The 17974-nt window shown below is 47.0% G+C and overlaps 1 long non-coding RNA gene across 1 annotated transcript; it reads left to right on the top strand.

Annotated features, from left to right (window-relative positions):
- Positions 1-9285: 9285 nt before the first annotated feature.
- LOC130281567 (uncharacterized) lies at positions 9286-11266 on the top strand. The gene is made up of 3 exons (XR_008846040.1): positions 9286-9420; positions 10708-10862; positions 10961-11266. It is a non-coding gene; the product is annotated as an uncharacterized LOC130281567 (long non-coding RNA).
- Positions 11267-17974: the final 6708 nt, after the last annotated feature.

A 17974-nucleotide genomic window follows, 5' to 3' on the forward strand; every position in this document is an offset into this window, starting at 1 on the left:
AAAGTGCGGTATGTAGAGAGTGCGGTATGTAGAGAGCGCGGTATGTAGAGAGTGCGGTATGTAGAGAGTGCGATATGTAGAGAGTGAGGTATGTAGAGAGTGCGGTATGTAGAGAGTGCGGTATGTAGAGAGTGCGGTATGTAGAGAGTGCGGTATGTAGAGAGTGAGGTATGTAGAGAGTGCGGTATGTAGAGAGTGCGGTATGTAGAGAGTGCGGTATGTAGAGAGTGCGGTATGTAGAGAGCGCGGTATGTAGAGAGTGAAGTATGTAGAAAGTGCGGTATGTAGAGAGTGCGGTATGTAGAGAGTGCGGTATGTAGAGAGTGCGGTATGTAGAGAGTGCGGTATGTAGAGAGTGAGGTATGTAGAGAGTGCGGTATGTAGAGAGCGCGGTATGTAGAGAGTGCGGTATGTAGAGAGTGCGGTATGTAGAGAGTGCGGTATGTAGAGAGTGAGGTATGTAGAGAGTGCGGTATGTAGAGAGTGCGGTATGTAGAGAGTGCGGTATGTAGAGAGTGCGGTATGTAGAGAGTGAGGTATGTAGAGAGCGCGGTATGTAGAGAGTGCGGTATGTAGAGAGCGCGGTATGTAGAGAGTGAAGTATGTAGAAAGTGCGGTATGTAGAGAGTGCGGTATGTAGAGAGCGCGGTATGTAGAGAGTGCGGTATGTAGAGAGTGCGGTATGTAGAGAGTGCGGTATGTAGAGAGTGCGGTATGTAGAGAGTGCGGTATGTAGAGAGTGAAGTATGTAGAGAGTGCGGTATGTAGAGAGTGCGGTATGTAGAGAGTGCGGTATGTAGAGAGCGCGGTATGTAGAGAGCGCGGTATGTAGTGAGTGCGGTATGTAGAGAGCGCGGTATGTAGAGAGCGCGGTATGTAGAGAGCGCGGTATGTAGAGAGTGCGGTATGTAGAGAGTGCGGTATGTAGAGAGTGCGGTATGTAGAGAGTGCGGTATGTAGAGAGCGCGGTATGTAGAGAGCGCGGTATGTAGAGAGCGCGGTATGTAGAGAGCGCGGTATGTAGAGAGTGCGGTATGTAGAGAGTGCGGTACGAGTGTGTAATGTCTTCTACGGTAGGATCGGAAGTCTTTGTAATGTGAGTGTAAAATACGGCAGGAATCTGTGAGTGACAGGGAATGGAAAGCTTTCTTTATTTTATTTAGGGGTTTACATGAGAAGGAAGTTTTCCCTAAAGAAGAGTCCAGTGGCGGCTCAGGGGCCATGTTGACAATCTGTTTCCCTTCCAGGATCATGGACAGTAAAGTGAGAGTTGATCTGTGACATAGGGCCTGAGTCTTATTTGTAGCATATAAGTTAGATAAGTGGCAAAAACCTCTTTGCATTTTCCCTGAAAAACGATTACTTTCCTGCATCATAAATATATCATCAACTAGCAGAGTACTCAGCATTGCCCGGTCTTCCTACTTACACCTTGTGGGAAAGGGGAAAAGTGGTGGCCCAGTACAGGAGTTGCACCCCTGACCCTTGCTGCCCTGTCCGGCAGACTCCCTTCTGTGACCCCTGGGCCCCCCTTCACCTGTCTCCTATGTACATTCCCTTAAGTGCTTATGTTATCCAGTGTATTGTACCTAAAATGCGTTATGCCTTTAAATACTCTTGTCATGTGATTGTAAGATAGGAAGGTATCAGTGACCTACAGGGTGACCTATGGGACCCCTCAGAGGCTCCCCCATCTAAGCCCTGGGTGGAGCCTCTGCTCACTCTCTTAGTTCCTGCTTAGCTGAGTGCAGCAAGGTCAAGTCCTCGGTGTGTGTCCGGAGCATAGAGGAGGCAAAAAGTCTAATACGCAGCTACGGATCCACAAGTCCACTACCCCCAGGTCCAAGTCAACGCCTGGTAAGCTACAAACGGGGAAAGTCAGTCTCAGTCAGTCTCAGTCAAGTCAGTCCTAGTCAAGTCTGTCTCAAGTCAGCGTGGCCCTGCATCAAATTGTCCAAGTCCACTACAAGTCCCAGCAAACCTTGTGGTCTCTGAAGTCACTGGTCACCTCCTTGGGCCTAGCCAAAGCTGCCGTTGTTCTGTAACTTGCCATTGGAGTCATTATTTGCCCCCCCGTGCCTAGCCCAGGATCCAGTCGCAAAACTTCGGGTGGTGAAGCAGTTATACCACGCCCTGGCATCACAAACACAAGGGGTTAATGCCTTCTGCCCCTAGGGTAATTCCATCTGCCCTCATCACACCCTCACCACAAAAGCAACAATGGCTCGTTTGTCCTCATATCATGTTCTCTTATCCCGACTTTATATCCCGTCCTCATTTCTCAACTTTATATCCCAACTCCATATTCAAACCTCATATCCCAACCTCATTTTACATCCTCATATTTGGTCCTCATATCCTTACCTCATATCTCATCCTCATATCTTGTCCTCATATCCCGACCTGATATCCTGACCTTATATCCCATCTCCATATCCCATCCTCATATCATGACCTTATATCCCATCTCCATATCCCATCCTCATATCCTGACCTTATATCCCATCTCCATATCCCATCCTCATATCCTGACCTTATATCCCATCTCCATATCCCATCCTCATATCCTGACCTTATATCCCATCTCCATATCCCATCCTCATATCCTGAACTCATATCCCATCTCCATATCCCATCCTCATATCCTGAACTCATATCCTGTTCTTATATCTCAACCTCATAGCCCAACTTATATTTTCCGTCCTCATATTCCGCCCTCCTTTCTCAACCTCATATCCCATCTGGATATCTCGTCCTCATCCCATCCTGATATCCCGACCTCATATCCCGACTTCATATGCCGTCTTCATTCCCAGACCTCATATCTCGTCCCCACATCACATCCCCCACACTAACAGTCGGCAGGATGTTTAAAAGTCCCGAGCAGTCTCTGCAGAGCACGAGTAATGCTTTAGGACAGTGTTTCCCAACCAGGGTGCATCCAGATGTTGCAAAACTACAACTCCCAACATGCCTGGACAGCCTTTGGCAGTCCAGGCATGCTGGGAGTTGTAGTTTTGCAACACCTGGAGACACCCTGGTTGGGAAACATTGCTTAAGAGATGTACCTGAAAACATACCCTCGCAAAAGGGGGTGATATAGGGTTGATTTAGATAGAATAGATAGATAGAAAGGCAAATAGATATGGGATGGATGGATAGATAGATAGATAGATAGATAGATAGATTTTTTTTTTTTTTTTTTTTTTTGCTGTGCTCAATGTAAGTTAAAAAAGAAGACATGGTTTACCAGGAAAGAAGTATTTGTATCCTTAGAGGTGTAGCTCGCAGCCCCCATTGCAGAAGCTGGAGCAGAGCTCTCACCTATGGTGCCATTCAGAAAACACGTGTCTTTTCAGGTTGTTCCCCTCTTAGGCATGATGGCCCAGGACTGATGATTTCACCCTCTCAGCTCTATGGCCGTTCTTTCCCTCGCTCAGCCATGGTATCCCCCTGACGGAAGCCGCTTTTGGAACCGTGTGATGGACAGAAGCTGCTCTCTTCGCTACTGCTGGCAGAGCATAGTGTCTGTGCGGAGGGTTGTGTCCGCCAAATGGAATGGTCACAACGTCGCCTGCCAAGAGGAACGTATTCCTAGGAGTCTATACTTTTAGCTAAAAAATTATGTTCATTCTGGACTTTGCTGACCATGACCTGGGCAGGTGTTTTCCAACAAAGATGCCTCCAGCTGTTGCAAAACTACAACTTCCAGCATGCCCGGACAGTTTGAAGTTGTAGTTTTGCAACAGCTGGAGGCACCCTGGTTGGGAAACAATGGTTTATGTAGAGGACAGGAGCTTCTTCAGGGTCCTATACAGTACACACAGTGTCCCAAATGGAGCCACCCTCACTTGGTGTCCAAAGGAGCAGCTAACCCTGGCACAGGTAAGGAGTAGTACAGAACTTGTAGTTCCTCCCTGTACTGTAGGGGGCGCTACCAGACACCAGTCAGTGCATGCACTTCAGTAATAGAGGTGATTTACCAGTAAAATGCCCATTCTGATTGGTCAGTTCCTCCAGTTGTGACACGTTTCACAGATCTGGACTGTCTGTAGCATTGTATGTTGAGTCTGGTTTCACGTTACAATGGTCCAGAAAAGACCATTGTATGTTGAAACTATTGTATGTTGAGGCCATTGCAAGTTGAGGGATCACTGTATATATTCCCTAGCCAGACTAGATTCTAACTAGGATATCCCTGCACTGAAACATAACTAGATGTCCCTTAGATAATACATAACAAACTAAAAAGACAGAAGAGACGTAAAGAAGTTTCACAAAGCAAAGGATAAACTTGATGAAAATACTATATAAAAATATCACCATAGAACCTCATTCTATGCCAACACCTATCCAGGGCTCTCCAGGGGCATCTCCAGAAGCTTTTGTGTACTAGTGGCACCCGGGTTGTTGTAGAATTACCAAAACTTGGTACTAGAGTCACAGATGTGGTGTCCCAGTACCGCATTCTATACGGTACTTGTTTATTTATGGGTCCCCTTAGCCAGAGTCCCTAGGACTTAGGGATCCCTCTTAGCCAGTCTACCCCTAGTCGCCTCTATTCTAGTGTATAAACCTCTAATTTATCCATAGGTTAATGTAAATAGGATAGTATATGTAAATAAATGGTTAATTACTTGTTTCCATGGCATCGCAGGGCCTTCGGGTCATGTGGTGCGTTCCAAGCCTCACTCTGGATGCGTTCCGGCCCTCACTTTGGTATTTCTAGCCTCGTTTTGGTTTTATTGTGTGTATAGGACCTGTATAGGAAGTCAGATGATCACCCAGATCCTGTGCCTGTGCGGTGAGTGACAGCTGACCTTGGACCTATCAAATTAGGCTCTGCCCCCTGTCCATATAAGGGACGCGGCAGCCATTTTAGTTCTCTTTGTTCCTGGGTTGCCAAGCGAGCAACATCTCTCTATAGAACCTGCGCTGCTAAAAACCGTGAGTTAGGCCCAAGCCTCGCAGCAACGGCCGATCCTTAGCAAATATAGAGTGTATCAATTCCCAAACACTCTGCGGGACTACCGGACCTAATCTACCCCTTAATCCGGACGAATCCACGCACCAGTTACCTTGATTCTATTAACCTGCAAAAGACGCAAGGTCCGCAGCAACTGTCAGTCATTGAAGTCTATAGAAGTGTATTGTAGAGACTGTTACTGTATTCTGAATGTACCGCAAGTTCAAGAGTAAAGTTTACTTCAGTTCAAGTTTAACTCCAGTGTGGACCTTCAGTCATTACCTGCATACGCCTGTCGTTTCTGGGAAGGGCGGCGATAGGCCGAAGCTATACCTCAGTTATACCAGCCCTCACCCTGGTGTCACAAGTGACAGGGTTATTATTAACCCCTTGCACTTTCGTTTTTTCCTCCTTACCTTTTAAAAATCATAACCCTTTCAATTTTCCACCTAAAAATCCATATTATGGCTTATTTTTTGCGTCACCAATTCTACTTTGCAGTGACATCAGTCATTTTACCCAAAAATTCACGACGAAACGGAAAAAAAAATCATTGTGCGACAAAATCGAAGAAAAAAAACCATTTTGTAACTTTTGGGGGCTTCCGTTTCTACGTAGTGCATATTTCGGTAAAAATTACACCTTATCATTATTCTGTAGGTCCATACGGTTAAAATGATCCCCTACTTATATAGGTTTGATTTTGTCGGACTTCTGGAAAAAATCATAACTACATGCAGGAAAATTTATACGTTTAAAAATGTCCTCTTCTGACCCCTATAACTTTTTTATTTTTCCACGTACAGGGCGGTATGAGGGCTCATTTTTTGCGCTGTAATCTGAAGTTTTTATCGGTATGATTTTTGTTTTGATCGGACTTTTTGATCACTTTTTATTCATTTTTTAATGATATAAAAAGTGACCAAAATACGCTTTTTTGGACTTTGGAATTTTTTTGCGCGTACGCCATTGACCGTGCGGTTTAATTAATGATATATTTTTATAGTTCGGACATTTACGCACGCGGCGATATCACATATGTTTATTTTTATTTACACTGTTTTATTTTATTTATGGGAAAAGGGGGGTGATTCAAACTTTTATTAGGGAAGGGGTTAAATGACCTTTATTAACACTTTTTTTTTACTTTTTTTTGAGAGTGTTATAGGTCCCATAGGGACCTATAACACTGCACACACTGATCTCTTGCACAAATCACTGGCGGGTATTAGCACGCCTGTGATCAGTGATATCGGCGCTTGACTGCTCCTGCCTGGATCTCAGGCACGGAGCAGTCATTCCTCGATCGGACACCGAGGAGGCAGGTAAGGGCCCTCCCGGTGTCCTGCAAGCTGTTCGGGACGCCGCGATTTCACCACGGCGGTCCCGAACAGCCCGACTGACTAGCCGGGATACTTTCACTTTCGCTTTAGAAGCGGCGGTCAGCTTTGACCGCCGCTTCTAAAGGGTTAATACCGCACATGGCCGCGAACGGCGATGTGTGGTATTAGCCACGGGTCCCGGCCGTTGATGAGCGCCGGGACCGACGCGATGTGATGCGGGGTTGCAGCGCTTCATATCTCGGGAGCAGGCGCAGGACGTAAATATACGTCCTGCGTCGTTAAAGGGTTAAAGGAAAACTGTCAGTAAACTGTCAGAGGTACTGGCTGGTAGTGTGGGGGATGCTGATCAATATGCTGCCTACCATGCCCGGATCCGCCCCGCCATTCGCCCGTTATCTTCATTCTTTTGGATATGCAAATGAGCTGCTAACTGGCACGGGTGGGGTTACAAGGCTCCTTCTGGCACTCTGATGTCAGCGCCGCCCGTCCGCAGCGCCGCCCAGCTTATGAATATTCATCCCCCTCCCTCCTCAGTGGAGTCCAGTGCAGAGCGGGGAGGAACAGTCGGAGGGAAGGGATGAATATTCATAAGCCGGGCGGAGCTGTGTACGAGCGGCTCTGACGTCAGAGTGTCAGAAGGAGCCTTGTGACCCGCCCATGCCAATTAGCAGCTCATTTGCATACCCAGAAGAATGAATGTGGTGAGGGTGTGATGAGGGCAGATGTTATTTCCCTAGGGGCAGATGGTATTAACCCCTTGTATTCGTGACGCCAGGGCGTGGTTGAACCTCTTCACCACCCAAAGATATACCGCTGGATCCTGGGCTTGGCACGGGGGCAAATAATAACTCCGATGCCAAGTTACGGAACAACAGCAGCTTTACTGAGATAGACAGGTGACACAGTCTTAACAGCTTAGCCAGGCCCAAGGAGGTGACCAGTGATTTCAGAGACCTCAGGGCTCACTGGGACTTGTAGTGGACTTGGACAATTTGATGCAGGGCCACGCTGACTTGACACAGACTGATCTTGACTGACTTGACTGGGACTGACTAGACAGACTTTTCCCCGTATGTAGCTTACCAGGTTTTGACATTCACCTGTGGGGCATTGGGCTTGATGCGTGGCTACGTGGTCGGCCTTGGGTCTCCTCAGGACACCAGACACTCCCTCTCAGGACTTGACCTTGCTTCACTCAGTAGAGAACTAATCTCAAGAGACTGAACTATCTCCACCCAGGGTTTACATGGGGGGAGACTAATAATAAAACAATTACAAATTATTTGGCCAGGTTTCAACGTTTTCATCCAGCCCTCTGTTCGGGACCGCCGCAGTGAAATTGCGGCGTCCCGAACAGCTTACAGGACACCGGTAGGGACCTTACCTGCCTCCTCGGTGCCTGCTCCGTGCTGGGATCTGGCGCTCTCCTTCGACGTCATCACATCGTTGCGCACGCTGTCCCATCATCAAATAGGAGCGGCATGCGTAGCGACGTCATGGCGGCAACAGAGAGCGAGGATACCGGGCAGCAGAGACGTTCCGGAGCGACGGGGACACCCCAGGGACGCGGCGACAGCGATGGAGGGCGACATCCAGGGCAGCGGTGACGAGCGGTGACAGGTCCGGAGCGGCAGGGACACGTGAGTAATACCTCCTATACCAGTGGTCTTCAACCTGCGGACCTCCAGATGTTGCAAAACTACAACTCCCAGCATGCCCGGACAGCCAACGGCTGTCCGGGCATGCTGGGAGTTGTAGTTTTGCAACATCTGAAGGTCCGCAGGTTGAAGATCACTGTCCTATACTTTAGATTATATTTGGTTCAGAATCTTTATTTTCTAGACTTTTATCCTATAAAATTAGGTGCGTCTTATATGCCGGAGCGTCTTATATGACGAAAAATACAGTAAGTACCTGCACCCAGCTGAGGGCATTGAGGCAAAAGACAGCGAGTACCTTTGCATTTGGACACCACTGGGAGCCAACCAGTAAGGCTAGGTTCAGACTACGAAATTTCCGACTGTCTGCCTGGAAAATTTTCCGCTACTATTTTCCGCCTCCAAAGGCGTTTTTCAGTTTCATGCGTAATTTTGTCATTTCCGCGAGTAATCCGAGCGGAAATGACGCCACCAAATCCGCCTTAACTTTCTGCTTCAATTCGGCGCCTAAAACAGTGGGAGTGCGCTGAGAGCCAAGTTCTGCCCCTTTTGGACCATGTGATCACATGACCCGACCCAGGTCCGTCAATTTTTTTCAAGTTTGGCCGGGGAAGTAAGCTGCTGAGGTACAGACATGAGCCGGCAAGCCTATTCCCGAATGTGTATAAGCGCAGGGGATGTCATCACTGAGGTATAAACTATGTCACATACTATTTGATGTATCCCAATAGGCATTTGCGTGTTTTTAGGGTACAGTGTACTATGGGCCGGAGAAGATCTGCATTTAGCAAAGCACATGTTTCCAAATACCCATACTTTACTAACGGGAGCATGTACAGTGTAATATGGCCATGAGGAGATCTGCAGTAGAGATGAGCGAACTTACAGTAAATTCAATTCGTCACGAACTTCTCGGCTCGGCAGTTGATGTCTTTTCCTGCGTAAATTAGTTCAGCCCTCAGGTGCTCCGGTGGGCTGGAAAAGGTGGATACAGGAAAGAGTCTCCTAGGACTGAATCCACCTTTTCCAGCCCACCGGAGCACCTGAAAGCTGAACTCATTTATGCAGGAAAAGTCATCAACTGCCGAGCCGAGAAGTTCGTGACGAATCGAATTTACTATAAATTCGCTCATCTCTAATCTGCATGTAGCCCTGTACATGTTGCCTAATACACCTAGTTTTATAATGGCAGCATGTACAGTGTACTATGGGCTTGAGGAGATTTGCATTTGGACAAGCACATGTAGTTCTAAAAATACGGTGAATCTGGTATTATAAAAAAAAAATTTTGTCCCAAAATTTTGGTTGTAAGTAGAGTGTCGTCCCTGGATTTGGGATAAGGGCCATGGTGAATATTTTAATAGAACCAGACGTGAAGAAGCATGGCAGGAGATTGCATTAGTCTTATGTGACAACTTTGATCAAATGTCTTCTTCAATTCAGAATGAGATTTGTAAGTTTGGGATAATTTTTTTATTTTATTTATAACTTGTACAATTTAACAACATCAGATAATGAAAAGGATGCCAATGTAATTTATCAAAGTAACATACATCTTTGTACTTTTAATTCCTCGTGTACACTTTTATCTTATTAAAAATGATAAAGATAGTTGAAGTTGATCCAACTATTTAGATCCCTATTTATCTTTGTCTTTATATTCCCTTGGTGTACACATGTATATTAATCATAGCCTTATATATTGCAAGACAATCAACAATAATTGAATTAACGGATGATTTTGCTTGAATTTTTGTACCGGGATCTTTGTTTATTATATTTTTACAAGCTAAAATTTTTTTGGTTTTTTTTTTGTTACATTTTAAAATACCGTATTTATCGGCGTATAACATGCACTTTTTAGGCTAAAATTTTTAGCCTAAAGTCTATGTGCGTGTTATACGCCGATACCGCCCCAGGAAAGGCAGGGGAAGAGAGGCAGTCGCTGCCCGCTTCTCTCCCCCTGCCTTCCCTGGGGTCTAGAGCCCTGCTGCCTGCCCTTCTCACCCCCTGGCTATCGGCGCCGCTGCCCGTTCTGTGCCCCTGACTATCGGTGCCGGCGCCGATAGCCAGGGGGAGAGAAGGGGCAGCGGCACCTATTGCCGGCGCCACTGCCCCGTTGCCTCCCCCATCCCCGGTGGCATAATTACCTGAGTCGGGTCCGCGCTGCTGCAGGCCTCCGGCGTGCGTCCCCTGCGTCGTTGCTATGCGTTGCACGGCGCGGCGCATGACGTCAGTGCGCCGAGCCGTGCATAGCAACGACGCAGGAGACGCACGCCGGAGGCCTGTAGCAGCGCGGACCCGACTCAGGTAATTATGCCACCGGGGATGGGGGAGGCAACGGGGCAGCGGCGCCGGCAATGGGTGCCGCTGCCCCTTCTCTCCCCCTGGCTGTCGGCGCCGCTTCTCTCCCCCTGGCTATCGGCGCCGTCAATGGGGCGCCGGCACCGATAGTCAGGGGGACAGAACGGGCAGCGGCGCCGATAGCCAGGGGGACAGAAGGGCCGGCAGCAGGGCTCTAGACCCCAGGAAAGGCAGGGGGAGAGAAGCGGGCAGCGACGGCCTCTCTCCCCCTGCCTTTCCTGGGGGTGTATCAGGGTATACACGCGCACACACGCACCCTCATTTTACCATGGATATTTGGGTAAAAAACTTTTTTTACCCAAATATCCTTGGTAAAATGAGGGTGCGTGTTATAGGCCGGTGCGTGGTATACCCCGATAAATACGGTACTATATAGTAAAGGACATCCGAAACCGATGGAAATCTGCAAGCGACTATTTTGTGAAGGGTATCAAGAAAGCAGAAAAAAGTGGGTCAGCTGGTGGCAAAAGGAAAAAAAATACCCTATGAGGGCCAACTTCAATTTTTATGCCCTAACAGAGTTCTCCGACCGTAAGTACATGTTCAATTTCTGCATGCAGGTTTATCACCCATACTCCCCCTTCCAAAAATATCTAAGCTCCTAAAAATGTAACATCTGTTTATTCTAGAACTTCAGGCAACGTTCAGGCACCATCCAATACCCAACAAGATGCAGATGAAGAGCCAAGGTCAGAGCCAGTACGTTCAGACAGACCTTTGGAATCTGAAGCACCAGGCCCATCCAATCCGTTGGAAGATTTTGACCAACATCTGGATGTAGAGGAGGATGTGTCTAACCTTAGCAGTGATCTGCCCCCCAGCAGTACACCTACACCAGCTGCTGGTGAGATTGAAGAGATGGAAGAAGCCACTAACATACCTTCTTCACAAACAACCACCAGACCACTCACTGCTCGAAGGACCCGTAGATCCCTCCGAATAACTGATAGTCAGCTTGAGGTTGAAAGTCAAGCTCTATCATTTATTCGGAGGGTTGACAGCAGTGATGACAGTTCTTTGGGTATGAAATGGCATCTTGCTGCCGTAAAGTGGCTCTTGACCGCCAAAACCATTTTAAAGCATACTGTCACGCTGCTCGCAAGTCTTTCTTTCCCCCCAGGCCCTGCCTCCATTAGAGGATATGATTAAAAATTTGCACATCACAGCTGGACACAGGGCCCCCAGCCCTCCACCACCTGCACAAAATATTTCCACACAAACCGAGGGTTTTTATGTGGGTACTTACAACCCCCCGCCTTCTCGGTCCTCTTCTGGGGTTTATCCCTACCATCCTCCCTTTCAAACACAATACCCTAGTAGCAGTGTAATTAGCCACCACAACCCCTCTGCATCATCTGCATTGGAGCCTTTTTCCTCTGAACCCACATATCACAATCTGTGATTTTTAACATGAGCATAATTGAAGTTGGTCCACATATTTTCTTGTTGCATTGTTTGTACATTTTCTGTCCAGATATTTATCTTGAAAAAATATATTTTGAATGCATTGTTGCTTTCAAATGTTAAAACATTTTTATAAAGTGTAATTTTATGGCTAGTTCGCCAAATTTTCAATTACACAAAAAAAAATCAAAATGTTGTGTCTGGTAATTTATTATCCAAATATAAGGAGGTCCTCAAGGAGTTAGGGGGTCGCTAAACTTGCTCTGGTCTTTTATACAGTAACCACCTGACCTACGATGGCCCCGACATATGATCAAATCGACATACGATGGCCTCACAGAGGCCATTGCATGTCGATGTCAGCATCGACATACAATGCTTTTTTATGTCGGGGCCATCGCATTAAGTGCTATCCGGCAGCACAAAATGCTTAAGCTGCTGCCGGATAGCAGCTTAATGTTCCCCGTGTGGTGTGGTAAGTATTACTTACCCCTCCATGATGCTCCGGGTGCCCTCCGGGTCCAGCGCTGATCTTCCGGTGTCTTCTCGGCCCTCTCCAATGACGTCAATACGCTGCTGCGCACGTCATCCAATAGGAATGGCGTATGCAGCGGCGTAATGACTTCGCTACGCAGGCCCAGTAAGGCCTTGCGGAAGACAGAAGAGGACCGGAGAAGACAGTGGAGGACCGGAGAAGACAGCGGAGGACCGGAGAAGACAGCGGAGAGCCCAGCAGAGACCCGGGGTCACCATCGGGAGCGGCGGGGACACCATCTCGAGCGGCGGGGACAGGTGAGTACAGCTTCCTATACTTTACATTGCACTAAACCCTCAACATACGATGGATTCGACAAACGATGGCTCGTTTGGAACGAATTACCATCGTATGTTGAGGGACCACTGTATTGGGCTATTGAGCTTACAACATATCCATGGTCAAGTATAGTTGATTCAACATGGGAATTTAATGTAGGTGGAAGATTTTAGATTCAATGACATTGTCATTATAATCAGTTTGCCAAATCATTACACTATAATCTAATCACATTGACCATTGATATTTTGTGGCATGTCTATGGCAAAATATACTACTTTGAACTATTTTCCACACAGGACCTCAGGATGCCATGGTTAATACACACAAAATTTGTAATCCATTTTTGTCTAATTTGGTTTGAAGAGTATGACAAGTAAAATACATCTCCAAATCAATTTGAAAACCAATACAGAACGTTGAATACAGGATATGGTAACGAAAAAATTTAAAAGACATAGAGGCAAATTATAATTTGAGTTTACTACTCATCCTTTTGTAAAAAAAATAATAACACTCAAAATTAGGCACGATGCAACATTTACAAAGGGTGATGCTCTTCATATCTCACAAAAAAAAATAATGAGCATCTTCTTGTGTGTAGAAGACATCTTCAAATGGCCAACCTGTTTAGCAACAAAAGGCTGTCAATTTGTCCAGGGAACGGCACCTTCAGTAGATAGGAAATAGGAAGAGAATGCTTCTCTAACCACTATCGCTTGTTGAGCTGTGCGGCCAGAACCCCATGACCCAGCAGACTCACCCCACGACACATGTTCCTCCTGTTCTATATCGGGGCTAGCATAATCCAGAATATAGTTGTGGAGAACCCATGTCTACTGTGTCAACATCCAACTGAATAGCAGTGCTCAAGATCCTCCACTTCCCAGCCATGATCCCAAATGCGCCCTCCTCAAAGCGCCGTGCCCGGGTAAGCCTCTGGTTGAACACTCGCTTCCGGTCATCAATTCCCCTTTGTGGGTATGGGCGCATCAGGTTCGGCAGAAGTGGGAAAGCCTCATCAGAGACGAAAACATAGGGAAGTGGATTCAGGGTACCAGGAAGTGGCTTTGGTGGAGGCCGAGTCACTTGATTTTGAAGGACATGACGGACAAATTCTGAAGACATCAGCACCCGTGAGTCCCCGGTACTGCCATAGGCGCCAACTTCAATAGCAATAAACTTGTACTGAACATCAGCCACCGCCATCAAGATCACAGAAAAATACTTTTTATAATTGTAGAAGTGTGATCCTGATCCCGGTGGCTGCTGTACACGAATATGCTTACAGTCGACAGCGCCTATGCGGTTGGGAAAGTGGGCATCAGACTGAAATCCTGATGCTGCCTGAAGCCATCTCTCCTGGTTTTGATGGGCAACGAAATTGGCTGCATGTACTGCCAAATCATGGTGTATGTTTCCTTCACAATACCGCTGATGGTTGATTTGCCAACACGGAATTGCAAATGTAACGAGGCATAACTCTCCCCAGTCGCCAGAAATCTAAAAAAATAAAAAAAAAAAAAGATGAATGACCAAAGGTCACATATAAAACTACCGTATTTTTCGCCGTATAAGACGCACTTTTTCTTCCCCAAAACGGGGGGGAAAAAGTCGGTGCGTCTTATACGGCGAATACACCCCTATCGCGGCGGTCCCTGCGGCCATCAACGGCCGGGACCCGCGGCTAATACAGGACATCACCGATCGCGGTGATGCCCTGTATTAACCCTTCAGACGCGGCGATCAAAGCTGACCGCCGCGTCTGAAGGGAAAGTGACACTAACCCGGCTGTTCAGTCGGGCTGTTCGGGACCGCCGCGATTTCACCGCGGCGGTCCCGAACAGCCCGACTGAATAGCCGGGTTAGTGCTTTCAGGACACCGGGAGGGACCTTACCTGCCACCTCGGTGTCTTCTCCGTTCAGGGATCCCCTGTATGGCCGGCGCTCTCCTTCCTCGTCGTCGCGTACGTGCGTCGGCGTGCGTCGGCGACGGAGAGCGAGGATACCCGGCCGGCAGCAGAGACGTTCCAGAGTGACGGGGACACGGCGACAGCGATGGAGCGACATCCAGGGCAGCGGTGACGGGTCCGGAGCGGAGGGGACACGTGAGTATTACTTCCTATGCAGTGGTCTTCAATCTGCGGACCTCCAGATGTTGCAAAACTACAACTCCCAGCATGCCCGGACAGCCAACGGCTGTCCGGGCATGCTGGGAGTTGTAGTTTTGCAACATCTGGAGGTCTGCAGGTTGAAGACCACTATTGGGTTCAAAATCTTAATTTTTTTTGATTTTGCACCTATAAATTGGGTGCGTCTTATACGCCGGTGCGTCCTATAGGACGAAAAATATGGTATGTCAACATTATAAAATCATAACATATATATTTGAAAATAATACAAAAATCGTAGAAGATTTTGATTACATTCTAATGAGTTCATAAAAAAAAAAAAAATTAAAGAAGAGAAAATACAATGTTTGATAATTAAACTCCACTTAGGAATCAAAATAATATATTAGATTTACCTCAAGGGGATCAACAGAAGCTCCATTGGTGAGATTGCTTTGCGCAAATGTGTGTGGGAACGCTGAAGATGGGGTCCAACAATGGCCAAAAGATGATCAAATGCCTCCATTGGCATGCGGACAAAGTTATAGAATTTATTTTTAATTTCTACAATAGAAATAAAAAAAAAAATAAATAGGTAACAAACACATAAAAAATGTACAGGATACATAATACACACATACCGTCTGAGCTCAGCATAAAGATGACCAATATGACCACAGTCGTCACGCAGCTGATTTATGGGGTGAACCCAATAACGGCGAAGACTCCTGGCCTCCAACTAAAAACAACATACAAAATGAAACCTATTTCACATTGGTCCAACACATGTAACGTTGATTCAAACATCCTTAAAAATTTACAAAGAAGTTTGACAATAAATGACCTGACGTTGTCTGCGACGACGCAAGACATTCACCAAAATGCTCATCAAAGCACGAGAAAAAGCTGAAAGGAAGCCAAACACCAAGCCACAAGAAAAAGCACAACTCCTTGAGCAAAAAGGAAAATGGAGATTGCAAACTGGATATGGGGCGTATTTAAAAGGAAGAATGTGGGCTAGTCCAAGAACCAGTGGGCTGATCCTATTTAAATTTCTGACTCAAATCCGTCCGGATTTTCCGCATGTAATCCGCTTGCAATCTGCCTACGTTCCGCGTTCGGAAAAAAAATACGCCAGGAAATGAGAGTCCCATTGAAGTCAATGGGATTCTGCGGCGGAAATCCGTCTGAAGAAAGACCACCTCCTTTCTTCATGCGGAAATTTCTAAGCGGATTTTCCGAAGTGTGAATTTGTGGACGGAAACCCATTCACTCCACTAGACATTTTAGCAAGCGGAATTTCTGAAAGGAAATTCCGTAGTCTGAACCTAGCCTAAGACTTTGGGCTACCCTCTGAAGGCTAAAGTTAAAGGGGTATTCCAGGCAAAAACTTTTTTTTTATATATATATCAACTGGCTCCGGAAAGTTAAACAGAATTGTAAATTACTTCTATTAAAAAATCTTAATCCTTCCAATAGTTATTAGCTTCTGAAGTTTTCTGTCTAACTGCTCTATGATGATGTCACGTCCCGGGAGCTGTGCATGATGGGAAAATTTCCCCATAGGAACTGCACACCTCCCGGGACGTGAGTCATCATTGCGCAGTTAGACAGAAAACAACAACTCAACTTCAGAAGCTAATAACTATTGGAAGGATTAAGATTTTTTAATAGAAGTAATTTACAAATCTGTTTAACTTTCCGGAGCCAGTTGATATATATAAAAAAAAGTTTTGGCCTGGAATACCCCTTTAAGTATAAGCCCTTTAATGCCTCCATTCTTCAGTTCCACACACACAAGGGGCCTCTCCCTGCTTCAGCCGCCCTGAGCCAGCTGATGGGTTATTGTGTAAAGACTGTGAAATATCCATCAACCAGTGGACTGAGCCAACCTGTTCCTACCTATGAGTGTGTGTCTGTGTGTTTACTGGACCTTCCCATCAGGGTACCCAACCGAACATCCAGCCTGAACCATGACAGGGTTGGCCTTGGAGGAATCTATATCTATGCCGTTTATTATGCATCCTCTTCCTCTCTGGTCCAAACCATAGAGCATGGGGACAGCCTGCAGAAGCCCTCAAGCCCACCTGACTGTGGATTGTGACCGGCTATGGCACCATAGCACCCAGCCGGTAGGCCCTGTCCCGTACACTGTGCTGGGCTGTATGCAGACACTTCTTCAGAACTATCTTGCACGAAGATGACAACCTTGTACCTAGAGAATTAGATGCGTGTTTCCCCGAAAATACACCCTACCCTGAAAATAAGCCCTAGCTGGATTATCGGGGTGGGCTGCAATATAAGCTCTACCCCGAAATAAGACCTAGGTCAGTGGTCTTGAATCTGCGGACCTCCAGATGTTGCAAAACTACAACTCCCAGCATGCCCGGACAGCCGTTGGCTGTCCGGGCATGCTGGGAGTTGTAGTTTTGCAACATCTGGAGGTCCGCAGGTTGAAGACCACTGATCTAGGCAATGCCCGGGCTGCAAATATTAAAAAGCAAACTTTAACTTACCTTAGTCCTCCGTTCCCCCGTTGCTAAGGAACCGGCCTCACTGTTCTCCGCTGCTCTTGCTGCTTCCTGGTGTTGTGACGTCTCAGAGCCTCCAGCCTATCACCGGCCGCAGCGATGTCCCGCCTCTGCCGATGATAGGCTGAGCGCATTGTCATGTAAGGAGCCGGCCGGCTTCTTACATCACAGTGGGCTCAGCCTATCATCGGCCGACGCGGGACATCGCTGCGGCCGGTGATAGGCTGGAGGCTCTGAGACGTCCCAACACCAGGAAGCAGCAAGAGCACCGGAGGGACCATGAGGCCGGTTCCTTAGCAACGGGGGAACGGAGGACGAAGGTAAGTTAAAGTTTGTTTTTTAATATTTGCAGCCCGTGCACAGGAATACTTAACTGCTCTTTTGGCGCAAAGGTATTGGCCAGTGTTTAGAAGTATAGAGGTGTGTGCTACATAAAAAACATTCGGGTGTATATGTGGGCCCTTCATGCTCAAGCTACTTTACAAGTACAGCGCAGCGGCTGATAATTATTTGGCAGTGGGGGGGGGGGGAGAAGCAGCGCTCGCGGGTGACATACTGTACAATGAGCCCCCCCCGATGTGGGGTGCAGCGCTGGCCTGATAAACTGGCGGGGGGGGGGGGATGTTGGGGGGCAGAGCTGCGCCCATCACATGTAAATAAATAAGCCCTACCCTGAAAAAAGCCCTAGTGTGTTTTTTGTGACTAAAATTAATATAAGACCCGGTCTTATTTTCGGAGAAACACGGTATCACAAACATATATGTATAGGTGTACAAATATGCT

This window comes from Hyla sarda, chromosome 7 (genome assembly GCF_029499605.1).
Source record: "Hyla sarda isolate aHylSar1 chromosome 7, aHylSar1.hap1, whole genome shotgun sequence".
In the NCBI taxonomy this organism is placed as follows: domain Eukaryota; kingdom Metazoa; phylum Chordata; class Amphibia; order Anura; family Hylidae; genus Hyla; species Hyla sarda.